The sequence below is a fragment of the Rhipicephalus sanguineus genome, chromosome 2 (genome assembly GCF_013339695.2).
Source record: "Rhipicephalus sanguineus isolate Rsan-2018 chromosome 2, BIME_Rsan_1.4, whole genome shotgun sequence".
NCBI classification, from domain to species: Eukaryota; Metazoa; Arthropoda; class Arachnida; order Ixodida; family Ixodidae; genus Rhipicephalus; species Rhipicephalus sanguineus.
Window position 1 is genome coordinate 92368046 of NC_051177.1, and position 14559 is coordinate 92382604.

The window sequence follows — 14559 nt, forward strand, 5'->3', positions numbered from 1 at the left end:
GTGCGCGGACTCACTGCAGAGTAAACTTGGTTCTCCGCTCTCGTGGTACATAGGGGAGCCGGAGGAGCAGGCTGAAGGGCGAGAAAGTTGACATGATTGAGTTCTTCACCACAGTGCTTTGTTGACGCATGATTATAAAGTCAAACTGTTCAGCTCTAGCGGAAAGGAAGCCTTTACATGACCAGGATTTGGGGACATATGCACGTAGCGCCATCTGTCGTCGGGGACTGCGGTGGCCTGCCGTAACTGAATGGGAAATAGGCGAAAAAAAATCATATCTGACGAAAAAATACAGATATCAAAAACGACTCCCAGTTCTATACAGCAGAGACTTACTTGAGCATTCTGTTAAGATTACAGTGTGGCGCTGCAAACCGCGTGGCTTCCCAGAGTGTTTAAAATTTTACAATGGGGCCCCATGTATTTCTAATGGGCGGTGTTCAATTGCCCTGGGAAGCCACAGGCTTTGTAGTGCGATACTGCAATTTTACCAAAATGTTCCAGTAGGTCTCTACTGTATAGAACCCCGAGTCGTTTTTGATAGCTTGCTTTTTTCAAGAGATATGATTTTTTTTCGCATATCTCCCAATCAGTTACGGCAGGAGGCCGTCGTTACCGCCGAGAGATGGCGCCACGCACAGATGTCCCCAAATCCTGGGAATGCATGTGTTGGGATTGCGCGGCTTCAAATTGATATTGCATTTTATGATTTCAAAATAAAAAAAATATCGAGAAGTTAAGTGTAAGGTGTAACTGGTTGCTTTTCGATACGAATTTATTGATGGATATATTCCGCCATTTCTACTGCGGAAATAATTCATTTCTCTGCCGAAAATTGCTCATAAATTAAGCGAAGCTGGTAGTAGGCTATCGCAAATATCTTCGCAATAAGGCCGGCCAGCAACCGCATCATTATTCCCACCACTATCGATAGTACCGTCACGTGGTTGTAACGGTGAAGAATGCTGCAGCAAGACTGGGAAATACGGAGCTCTTTATTTTGGCGAACTTGTGCCCAGAAAATTAAAGCTCATGATACAAGCGATACGTGCTGCGCACTCACAGCGGCGGGAGCAGTCGTCAGCCGTTGAGTAATCTGATCATCGGTGGAACGCGTCGTCCTTTATACATCAGTCATCAAACCTTCCAGCGTTACCGCTGGCGCTCGCGTAAGCTCTCGAATAAACTTGAATATTCGCGTCCGACGCGTAATCTCAACAGAATGATCTCAAACAATTGTGAAGTTTCTCAACATTATAGCGCGGTCTGCGTCAAACGTTGCTAACAGTCTTTGTGGGTGAAACCCGAATAAGTCAAAACAAAGCAATAAACACGCGTAGCAGTAATATCGCTAGTAATATTACGATGATACTACCGATTGCACTATCGATAATTTGTCGATAGTAGCACTATCGATAGTTTGTTTACACTATCGATAGTTTCAAAAAAACTATCGATACTATCGATAGTCAACTTACCGATAGTTCTGCATCACTACCAACTAGTCCCATCAACGGGCGATAACGCCTGTCACGAAGCGTTTTGAGCTTCTTTTAGCACTATAATAGTGTATGATTGCTATATTCCTTTTCATTCATCAGGTGCGATGCTGATGAAGCGAGACTTTTCAAGTGAAGCTTGTAATGAGTTACAGATTTCGGAGGCGGTGGCGGCAGCACCATACGTGACAAGCCCGCCGCCGGCGTGTGTACAGAAATGCGGCCTTGGAAGGTACGGCAGTCGCATGCATATTTGTATGCGCCGTTTTCCAATACTAATTGATGCCCTGTCGATCCTGGGCTTGTCGGCGATGAGCCTTTTTTTATGTGGCAATCTCATCTTTTATCGAGGTGACTTGTAATTTCACGTTGCCGCATTTGATTGTTGCCAGGATATGAACGCATGGCCGCCGTTGTTACCTGTAGCAACAGAAGTGTTGCGCTGCTAAGCACGTATGGAGGTCGAATTCCCGGCATGGAGGAAGGAAAAAGTTAGGAGGGAGCGTTGCGCAATGCGATAGATAGATAGATAGATAGATAGATAGATAGATAGATAGATAGATAGATAGATAGATAGATAGATAGATAGATAGATAGATAGATAGATAGATAGATAGATAGATAGAAAGAAAGAAAGAAAGAAAGAAAGAAAATAGGAAAGAAAGAAAGAAAGAGAGAAAGAAAGAAAAAAAGAAAGGAGGAAGGAAGGAAGGAAAAAAAGAAAGAACAATGAAAGAAATGAAGAAAAAAGAAAGAACAAATAAAGAAAGAAAGAGAAAAAAAAAGAAAGAGCAAAGAAGGAAAGAAAGATACGTCAGGCACGTCGACGCAAAGCGTCCCTTGCCCTCATTTTTCCTACAGGGCAAGGACTCCTGCATTTTTTGGTCTTTTTCACAGCAGAGCTGTTATGCTCGAGGTTGGCCGTGTGTTATAGATAGAATATTATCATCATCATGAACCGTACCGCGTTCTTCATTGTCGTCTTCGCTCACAGAACACGTGGGCAGGAGGGGGGGGGCGCCCCCCTAGTCACCTAAGAGAGGGTGGGGGGCGGCAAAGTCTGCCCCGTACATTGACTTAATGGGGTAGGGGGGACGCTGCGATAAGCCTTCGCCCCCCACCCCCCGGAAGGGAAACCCTGCCCACGCCTATGCGTGAGCCCATTTCTCCAGTGTGGCATGCAATAACTCTGATGGGCGAGAGAACGAGTATAGAGGGAGAGAAAGAAAGACAGAAAAAGAGAGAGAGAGAGAAATAAGGATAGAGAAGGAGACGGATTCTTGGCGAAAAAGTTTCTTGAAGAGAGCAAGAAGAGAGGCCCTCCCTCACTGCTTAAGCATTCGGAGCCCCTTAAGCAATCGGAGCTGCTTAAGCTTGAGGTTCGGCCGGCTTCGTCCGGAAGAAGTGGTCGAGCGGGTATGCGCCACTGAAAGCGGGTATGTGCCAAGCGGCTCCTAGCATAGCATAGCCATGCATAGTATAGTATAGCTAGGTGGTGGGAAAGGGAAGTGAGGGTGAGGAGGAAGGAAAGGAGAAGGGGTAAATCATGGCATAGCTGTGTATAGTATAGTTTAGTGTAAACCAAGCAGCTACTAGCATAGCAAAGCCAGGCATAGTATAGTATAGCGAGGGAATGGGAAAGGCAAGTGAGAGTGAGGATGAGTGATGTGAGGGTGAGGAGGAAGGAGAGGAGGAGGGGAGAAGGTAAACATTGCATAGCCTTGTATAGGGAACGCGATCTACGTTGCCTACAGACAGACAGGCATAGGCGATTAGCGGAATGTACGTCAGCACACGATGGTCGCTGGAGAGAGAACATTATCTTTACTTCGCGCGTATTGCGCCACGCGGTGCGGGCGCTGTAAGCGGGTGCGCACTGAGCGCACCGCTCGGAGTCCGTGTCGCTGTAAGCAGGAGTGAGGGCGTGCCGCTACAAGGCTCACCATCCCCCCCCCCCCCCCCCCCGTGGCAGATGAGGCATTTTTTTTTTTTTTAGCAAAATTAGAGGCAACGTGATTCGCGCCGATGGGACCGTTTAACTCATGGGAAGTGAAGCTGATACATCTGAGTTCGGCATGTACTATCGCGCTCAATATGAGCTACATCACGCGAGCGCATGGCCGAACGCTCTGCAAGGTTGTAGAGTGGCGCTGATCATGGAATATTTTCGCGTTATTGGGAGAGAGCTTGGCTGTCCCTGCGAGCGCACATCGCCTCCACTTGCTTTCACCCTCGCCCTCGTTTAGCCCTGCGGTGATATCAGCTTCGAAAATGATAACTTCAAGGATGCAAGCAAGCAAGTGGGGGCGATGCGCGCTCGCACGAGCAGCCAAACTCTCTCCAGAAAACTCGAAAATACGCCGTGATCGGCGCCACTGTACAACCTTGCAGAGCGCTCGGCCATGCGCTCGCGTGATGTAGCTCATACTGAGCGCGATAGTACGCTGGTTTCACGCGGTCGATTGCCACAACGTCCGTGCGGCCATTTACAGTCACTGTGAAGGTCTTTTCGGTACGGTCGAGCACCTTGAATGGACCCTCGTACGGTGCCGTAAGTGATGGCCGGATGTCTTCGCGTCTCACAAAGACGTGACTTGATGAAGCAAGGTCTTTGCTTATGCGAAGGCATCATAAGTGGCAGGTAGCCAGGCGGGAGTCGGTCGCAGGCGTTGACATAGGAGTCGCAGTTGTTCGACGTAGTCAGGCGGTGACAGGTCGGTTGCAGTAGAGGCGAAGAATTCCCCAGGTAGGCGGAGGGTGGTGCCGTACACCATTTCGGCCGCTGTGCACCCGAGGTCTTCTTTGATCGCTGAGCGAATTCCGAGCAGCACGAGGGGAAGTGCCTCAACCTATGAAGTTCGGGCGTCGCGAGCGATGAGTGAGGGCACTTGCATACCATAGTTTAGTATGTGCCAAGTTGCTAGCTCCTAGCATAGCATAGCCATGTGTAGTATATTATAGTTAATCTACCTGCGTGCTTTGCATTGCTTCTCTTTCTCTTTCTCTCGCTTCATTGCATAACACGAGGCATGGGTCACGCAAGGGCTCACGTTGCGAACACTGTGGTCAAATTTCCCTCTCGGAAAAACACCTCAAATATCCCTCGCCCACCCTATAGTCCTCACTTGGCTCCCTGCAACTTCTTTTTTCTTTTTTTGTACCCCACGAGAAAAACAGAACTGAAGGGACGTCATTTTGATACGGCCCTAAATACGGTCAGGCTTTAGAGGCAGTTCTCAGGCGGAGGGCGAAAAATGGCTTCTCCCATATTTTTCTGGAATGTCAGACACGCTGGGACAAGTGCATTGCACGGCGACAAAAGTTTTGAAAAGTAATGCTCAGAAATAACCGTTTCAGAGAGTCAGTCTCTGTCCTTATTGGATAACCCTCGTACATATTTTCAAATAGGCAGCGCACAAAAGGGCAACGAATACGTACACATAAAAAGACGCAAACACAAGCGCTGTACTGCCATAAGCGTGCGCAGGGTTCCCCTTCAGGGGGGGCGAAGGTTCGTCGCAGCGCCCCCCCTCCCTATTATGTCAATGTATGCGGCTGCCTTTGCGCCCCTCTTCTCGCCCCCCCTACAATGTATAGGGCTGACTTTGCGCCCCCCCTTCTCGCCCCCCTTGCCCCCCCCCCCCTGCGCACGCCTATGTGTACTGCAATGGTGATTTATTGTCGAAGGACCAGGCTTATGTATGTGAACACGCACATGCGCTATCACAGCATGCAGTGGATACGATGAGGACCGAAAAAAACCCGAGGAAACCGCACAAATAAAGGCACAACAAAAAAAACCAAAAAACAAAAAAAAACAAAATAACACGTGGTTCTGATAAAAAAAAATTATTTTGCCACACAGTATGTGGTTACACATACTATGTCGTTGCCCTTTTGTGCGCTGCCTATTCGAAAATCATGGCTCACCAACTAGCCCATCAGTACATTTTAAGCTCGTATATATAATATCTGCGTCGATTCCGCCACCCGAATGTATCTTCCTTACGGTCAACATTGCAATTTCCGCTACAGACACACTATTCCAATTTTCGCGTTACTGTGTTTAATGTAATAGTATTTTAGGGGAAGAATTACACTTTCACGGGGCATAGAATGTGAAAGACTCGTACAACGTATGCCGACGGTGCAACACCAACAGCGTCTATGATGCGAAAAAGAAACACGGCATAGCTCCTACTTTATCTTTTAGTACCTTACGAATTTTTACGCTTCAGTATTGTGCACTCACTCTTGGTACTGCTGGTGTCGTACGCCTGTAGCGTCGAGCTTCCGACGTCCTACGAGTCTGCTCGAGGAAACGCGACAGTGTTACTCCTGCAAGCGCCCGACGTGAGCCACCGCTACTCCTAAGAGCCAACTCGCCGCAGTAAACAGATTGCGTAGAACATGACGACTGGCTCACCAATAGTTGTTGACACCAATAGCGTGCCAACGCGAGCGCTTACTTTGCCAAACGGGAAAGAAAACAAAAAGGACATTGCCCTTGACTATAGAACCGGTTGCTTAATCCCCGCACTCGCCTATCGGGGCACGCACCACGACCGCTTCGCTAAAACTGATATAATTGGTTCTTATAGTTAGTAACCATGCACGGCGTGCACCGTGTGCTGAAGGCATGATATCAACATGTTTACCAGCAGTGTCCTTCCGTGAAGCTATTCCCGTATGCAATATGCTCACCGAATGTTCTTGCACGCTTAGAGTCGGAAATGTCCGCGTACAGAGTTTTTGTGCCCTCTAAAGGAAAATCCCTCTCGTTTCGTCTTGATAGAACGGCATCCTCTACGTCAGTTGAGTTATATGACCCTAAGGAGGCTCTTATGTTAATACTACGACAGCAGCTGCCAAAAACATGGGTGATATTTACAGATTCCGAAGCAGCCCTACAAAGTATGTGGAACAGGCATGAGTGTGGTAATCACCAACATCTGATATAGCCTATCTTCATCACAAGGCTAAGATTGCTGGACATAGCATTACATTCCAGTGGATACCTGGACATGCTGGCATTTCGGGAAACGAAAAAGCGGATGAAGCTGCCCGAAATGGACTCCAATACCGGAATTTCAGAAGAATGCCCCTTATACCTTCCTTGGCTTGATTATCGGCTGGTTTTCATTTTCGTGGCATCGCCATCCACCGACAAGCCGCGAGCAGACTCAGCGGAAACAACGGCGGCAAGCTGTGCGCTGAGCGTTCCGCAGACTAACGGGCCACGTTCTCTTTCGGGCGAGGTTCCCATTTTCGACCGGGAGGTGGCGCCAGTTTCTAACACAGCCTTCCACGAACGTATTGTTGCACACATGCTAATCAATCGTTCATACCCGTGTCGAGGCGTCTTGAACGTCGTGGTGCGCCAGTTCATGGCATACACAATTTCGTAACAACTAGCCCATGAGTCCACCTGCGAAAATGCTGTGACCATCAGCGCGACTGTCACTTTTCATTGCGTTGGAGGTTATGAGGAGTTGTCCTCACTCATCGCTTCTCGCCGGCGTGAGTTCAAGAGACACCAGGAGTGTGTAAAAAAAAACAATAAGTTCGAAAAACGGCAGCGCCATAGTTCATCACAGAGTGCCTCAGAGGTTCCCTTATTCTTTCATCGAGAGTATCTCGTTACTTAACAAGCCACTATAATCGGGCTCAGTTTTCGTCGACGTATCGCAGTATCCGTCAGGGTTGCCACTGACTTTCGAGAAAATTTCGCCAAACGACGAGCAAAAAGTCGCCAAAAGTCGCCATTTTTTTACAAATTTCGCCAAAAAAGTCGCCATCCTAGATATGTGCGGCATACATAGTAATAAAACTTTCCACTCACGTATAGCTCGGTAGAATACAGTACCATCCAAGACCCTTAAATTATATTGACGTTTCTCAATACCAGTTGTATCGCCCGCTTCACCATGGGAGTGCACAGTGCTGCTTCTCCGACTAGCCGCAAGATGTGCGTGGTGGCGCAAGGGTGAATGAATGAAGCGCTCATGATATCCTTCCATCCCTGTCGGCTCGTTTCAAAGGTAAAGGTGTGGTAAACCTTGGGCGAAAACCGTGAAAGCGCTGTTTGTAGACAGCTTTACGTGCCCTTATATGAATTAAAAGGATTAAAAGGTTCATTGACGGTAACACGACAGAATTCTTGCAGGAACCGATCATTAGTGAGACTTACACTTTTTAAGTGGGAACTGATATGATAAAGGACGCCACCGACCCTTTCTTATAGTCACTTACATCTACACGTGTCAATCCGATGCGTTAATAATGAACAGGTAGACAATGTAGAATGTTTATAGCAATTGTTTTCATTGCACACGCTCACCGAGAGCAGTGGAAAATGCCTCGATACATAAGCTAAATTGGGGGTACTGCAACAGTGAATAAGTCGCCAAGCTATTCAGAACAGTTGGAGCTTTGGCGGAACAAATGGTCGGAACACGCGGCCAACCCGTCGTCTAGCCCCTTCAGAAGCGAAACTTTAGAGAAGCTTAAACCACCTAAAGCTATATACTTATAGTCAAACACTGCCCCCTCGCGGTTTGCGAGGCAGTCCGCTGACTTACATTTTGCTAAAATGTCGCTGGGGGACATTCGAGTACCTGCTGAATTTAGATGAATTGAGGAGATACACACGAGTTACAGGACGAACATACCGAATGACGCGTAATGTGCACGTTCTACTCTAAAACCAAGAAAAATACCGGGAATGTTGCCGCTCATTCATTGGAAAGACACTGAGCTTAGGATGTATAACTCAGCGGAGACCTAAGCCGAAAATCGCCAAAAAATTCGCCATGTCGCCATTCATAATTTTAGGTCGCCCCGGGCCTCTCAAATTCGCCAATTTGGCGAAAAGTAGCCACCATTGGTAACCCTGGTATCCGTCGAGCCCAGCTTCTGGAAGAAACCTTCTTCACTCTCCAACTCTCTCTCCAATGGGTCGTATAGTCGTAGCTTTCGTTCGTCCCTCCGTGTTCTTCCGGAATGACGTCATCAGGCACGAGCTGGTGCAGTTCCTTTAGGTCGTAGCCAAAAAGGCAGATCTGTAAATGTAAGGTTTGTAAAGGGCTCCACACAAATTGCAATCAACAGGAGTGCTCTTTGTAAGGGCCACGAGTGTACTTATTAATTATTGGTACGTGATCGGCGACGCCTATATCTGAATTCTCGTTTATGTGCAGAAAAAATGTTTCGTGTTTTACCAGACTACGAGGAGGGGAACCTGGAACGTTTCGAGTATTGATTATCAAACGCAGACTCGCACAATAACTATGTACAAAATTCAGTCTTTCGAAACAAGCATTTCGCAATAAACCGTCAGCTAATAGGTCTTTTCATTTTTTTAACACGGATCCTTACTTAGTGGTTCAGTCAGTTCATGTTGGGGACATGCACCCGACAATAAAGCTGTAAAAAAGTTTTCTTTCGTTGACGAACAGAACTTCATTAGGCAGACCACGAAAGAAAGCGTGTTGTTGAAGTGCTCAACATTTGCGGTTGCAGTTCCTTCTTGTTCAAGCAAACTACTAATGTCGCCATGTATTGCTTACATGAGATTCGTGTCGGAACTTCAAATAACTACTATCTTTCGAAACGTACGCGTCCTATGGCGTAATACTTTTTTCGTTGTTTTTTTTTTCTGAGGCTGCGCTTCCGCCGTCAGTTACCAAAAACCCTCAAACCCTCACGCAACGATCGTCGATGTAGCTTCGTTTTTTCTTAGTTGCGTATTTGGAAAGAAGTCATTAACGTGAGGGATTTGAAAGAATGAATAACTGGAAGAAAACGCACGCAGATGAATCTTACCCGCTGTACGAGTTTTGCCTTAAGGAACATCTTGATGATTGCAAAGAAAAAGTCAAATATTGGAGGATTGTTGATCACGTAGAATCCTTTCGGACGTGTGGGCATACACAGTCCTGGTAAAAGCTTATGAATGCTTTCGGTTACCCGCATGATGCACGCACAAAACGATACAATAACAGTACCACATTCGACGAACTCAAAGCACTGCTTCAGGACTACAGTCTTCGTTGAGAATCGCGCGCGCCCGCACCATGACCCGCCGGACGAGAATATACACCCAAGAATGAAAATCTGGGAGTGCCGTAAAATTTTGTTAATAGCTTAAAATTGCTTGGTCATTTCCTTCTCCGTAGAACACAAAACTCAGGGGAAGCCACTGCGGTGCATCTTCAAGACCAACGAAAGAGTTTTTTGCGCCTGCTGATAGTTTAAGAACGAAATAGATGAGCACTACACACTCTAAGAAAAAAAAGAGTATGCGTGACTCTTTTCGGAGAGTTCTGACTTGCCACGTATAGGACTCTCTTTAAATAGTCACGGTGACTCTCTTGGTGGGTCAGGGTCGGCTAGGCCCCTGACCCTCTAGGAAAAGTGGAAAGACTCTCATCCGAAGGATCACGTTACCAGTCATAGGGAGTCAGACGACTCCTGCCGGTAACGCTCCTAGTGGGGTCAAGGGACCCACACCGAAGCATCAAGCGACTCCACAAGTATTTTAAGCTACTCATTTGATCCTTGCTCTACTTTTGCGCGGCTACTGTTGAAAATAGTGGAGTATTCATTTTAAGCAAGTCCAATAATACTTGCCGTTCTGCCCAGCGACTGTAAAAAAAGAATAGTTCAGTTTTAGCATTATTTTAATAAAACTCGTCAAAACAACACATATTTTCCAACAAAGTTATATAGAAAGCGCGAAAAGATGGTCTGTGATTTCCAATTAAGAAGTTTGGGTATTCCTCATTTACATGCTTCTATGAGTATAGCCAACTAAAATGTGTGACTGTGATGTGCACAGTGTCATATGCTGCTAAATGAACAGCAGAAATCGCCATCATGTTTCCATATTTATTCCTTGTGATTAAGAATAAATCAAAAAGTGGTGACGGCTTGAGGCATCAGACTTGTGGCTTGCTAGGTTGTCGCTCCTGTCCAGCGTGAGCACCATGAAAAACGGTATCTGAAAAGCAGAACGTGATATTATGATCAGAAAATGAAATTGCAGTAAAGGTTTGCAAAACCTACACAATAAGTGGTTCACACAGACATAATAAAGGCTAACAACAAAAGAACAAAGCACATCCTTCGGCAGCCAGGGGCATGCCGTAGCGGTTATTGAGCGCACGTTTTACAAACGTAACCCATCCTTAAATACTCAGATAAACAGATGCGAGTACTAGGGCCCGAACGACACCCAGCGCGTGCGCACGCCGTCTACGTCGAGATCAGATATGTCATATGCTAGAATTAGCGCACATAACTCCCACAATCACGTACACTCTCCCGATTCTGTTAAAGCGCCCAACGTCATCGCAGTGTATGCAAACCACGAAAACAGCAAACAGAAATGAGGGAAAAGAGTGCACGCCGGCGGCCGCAACAACGCGCGCCTTCGAAAGTCTAGAGCTTCTTCACTTTACCGGCGAGGCGTGTCAAACTTGAATGACTACCGCGTACATTCTGGAAGCCACCGTACTATATCTGCACCTCAAACTACCGTCTTTAAGCCAACAAAAACCATTACATATAGTGCGTCTGAGCGTTCGGTACACAGGCTTTTTTAAATGCGAAGCATTTCTTAGCGAACTTCTGCGACTTTGAGCGTATCTATCTATCTATCTATCTATCTATCTATCTATCTATCTATCTATCTATCTATCTATCTATCTATCTATCTATCTATCTATCTATCTATCTATCTATCTATCTATCTATCTATCTATCTATCTATCTATCTATCTATCTAGCCGCCTACGACTTTGTGCTCTCCTGGCCGTTTCGTTAATCGGATGTATACCAAAATTGGTGTGTCATAACATGGCGTTATTACGAACATAAATCACAGGTCATATCATGAAAATCATGACACGCATGTCATGAACAGCATGATTTACATTCCACAAGCTTTGGGCTCCCTGGCCGTTCCGCTAATCGGATGTGTACCAAAATTGGTGTGTCATAACATGACCTTATCACGAACATAAATTACAGGTCATATCATGAAAATCATGACACGCATATCATGAACAGCATGATTTACATTCAACGGCCTTTGGGCTCTTGCGGCCGTTCCGTTAATTTCATAAATACCAAAATTGGTACGGCGTGACAAGAGTTCATGACGAACATAATGACAGGTCCTAACATGCAAATCATGACGCGCACGTCATGTGCAACATGATTTACATGACATGGTGCCGGGGTGCTCGCGGCCGTTTAAATGAAGGGATACATACGAAAACTGGTATGACGAGACATTTCTGTATGACGAACATAACTGACGCGTGGTAACATGAAAATCATGATATTCATGTCATGTATGACATGATTTACATGCCACGCTCATGGCACACTCGCGGCCGTTTCGCTAGATTGATATACACCAAAATTGGTACTGTGCGATGTGACTTTATGAAGAACATGAATACCAGGTGGTAGCGTGAAAACCATGACATCCATGACATGTATGTCATGATTTACATGCCATGCTCATGGTGCATTCGCGTCCGTTTCGCTTGCGTGATATACACCAAAATTGGTGTTACGCTACACGACAGATATGACGAACGTAAGTGCGACGTGGTAGCATGAAAATCATGACATGCAAGTCATGTACGAACTGATTTACATGCCACGCTCATGATGCGCTAGCGGCAGTTTCAGTAGATTGATATACACCAAAATTGGTATTGCGCGATGTGACTGTATGAAGAACATGAATGCTAGTTGGTAAGATGAAAACCATGACATGCATGTCATGTATGTCATGATTTAATTGCCACGCTCATGATGCATTCGCGGCCGCTTCGCTAGCTCGATGTACACCAAAATTGGTATTGCGCGAAGCGGCTGTATGACGAAGGTAAATGAGACGTGGTAACATGAAAATCATGACATGCATGACATGCACGACATGATTTACATGTCATGCTCACTCGTGCCGTTTCGCTTGCTTGACATACACCAAAATTGGTATTGCGCGACGCGGCTGCATGACGAACGTAAATGAGAGGTGGTAACATGGAAATCATGACATGCAGGTTATGTATGTCATGATTCACATGCCGCGCTCACTGTGCATTCCCGGCCATTTCGCTAGCTTGGTATACACCAAAATTGGTATTGCGCGGCGCCACTGTATGACGAACGTAAATCAAAGGTGGTAACATGACAATCGTGACACGCATGAAATATACGAGATGATTTACATGCCATGCTCATGGCGCAGTCGTGGCCGTTTCGCTAGATTGATATGCACCAAAATTGGTATTGCGCGATGTGACTGTATGAAGAACATGAATAACAGGTGGTAACATGAAAACTATGACATGCATGCCATGTATGTCATGACTTACATGCCACGCTCATGGTGCATTCGCGGACGTTTCGGTAGCTTGATATGCACCAAAACTGGTATTGCGCGATGAGACTGTATGATGAACATTAGTGACAGGTGGTAACATGAAAAACCATAATATTCATGTCATGTATGGCATGATTTACATACTCTACTCATGGTGAACTCGCGGCCATTTCGCTCCTTTGATATACACCAAAATTGGTATTGCGCGATGTGACTGTATGACGAACATAAATGAAAGGTCTTAACAAGCGAATCATGTTATGCATGTCATGTACGGTATGATTTACATGCCACTGTCATGGTGCGCTTCCGGCCGTTTTCGTAACGTGATATATACCAAAATTGGTATGGCATGACACGAGTGCGTGATGAACATAAACGACAGGTCATGCATTTATATACCAGAATATGCGTTTCATTGGCATGGTGTACACTAGATTGTGCATGCATGCGTGCATGGCAAACATGTGATATATGGTGGACTAGATTCCATGGCATGAATGATTTCATTTGGCTCAAAGACAAACAAGGCGATGTATGCAGCTCTTTGCTGGCTGTTTTTTTTTTCACGTTCCCACGCGTGGAAGCACGGTGCACACTCAAGGTAGATAGAAATGTTATTATGAAGTAGACTTAAGTGCATCTCAAAACGACATCTTGCACCTTCAGTAGTGCAGACACGACGTGCGATCAGCAAGAAATGACCCTCGATTATTGTTTGCATCGCTCAATTTATGGGAGCCTGTACAGCAACGCGCATAACGGTGGCACCTCGTTAACTGACAGCTTTAGTGGGCATCCGCAACAGCCCCGCGGATATAGGCTACTGTTGGAAATGGCTGGCAGATTCCGCAGAGCTGCTGCAGACGCCCAGCTAAAGCTGTATAATTAGTACCTACGAAAGCAGTACACTCACCGTTAACTGGCGCCCGTTGTCGGTGTCCGCAGCTCCATGAATATTCCGCCCTCCAAGCGTCACTTCGTGCACGAAGCCGGCGTCAATACCACCGAAGACGCGCAACCAACTCATCCACGCAACGCATTCCAATAGACCAGGAGACTGAGAGCGGCAGTGTTTCCGACCGTTACTCGGACGACTGAGAGACGAGAGCGGCGCGCCACCCCGGCGCCAACCCCGTCTGCGTCGCCGAGCAAGGCGCCACAACGCGCCAAAGGGCGAGCGTGCGATATGTATGGCGGCTCTTCCGTATACCGAAGCCCATCGAAACGCGCTTCAGGAGGGTCCAGTGACTCCTTCCCAAATGCGAACTCTTTTTTTCTGCCTGTACCTTCCAAAAGGGATCAGATGGACACCCGAAGAGAGTCACGGTTCCATGACCCTCTTTTGACTCTTTTTTCTTAGAGTGCACATCACACAAAAAGAATAAGCGGCCTTCTTGTCTATCTCAGAAGAATTGCCATTTACCTGACCACATTCTGCTTCGACGTTCAAATTTCATCACGTCCTCGTCACGAGTAGTTGCGGTCTGACGTAACAGAGCGGTCGCGCTTCCTGCACGTCGGGCGCGGTCAGTTTCGATATCGGCCTTCAGATTCGATAATGAATATCTCAACTTACGTACCACTTTTGTCATTTCTAAAAAAATGGATACGCCGTAAATTGTGACGGTCTGCAACTTTCAAACAACAGCGTTA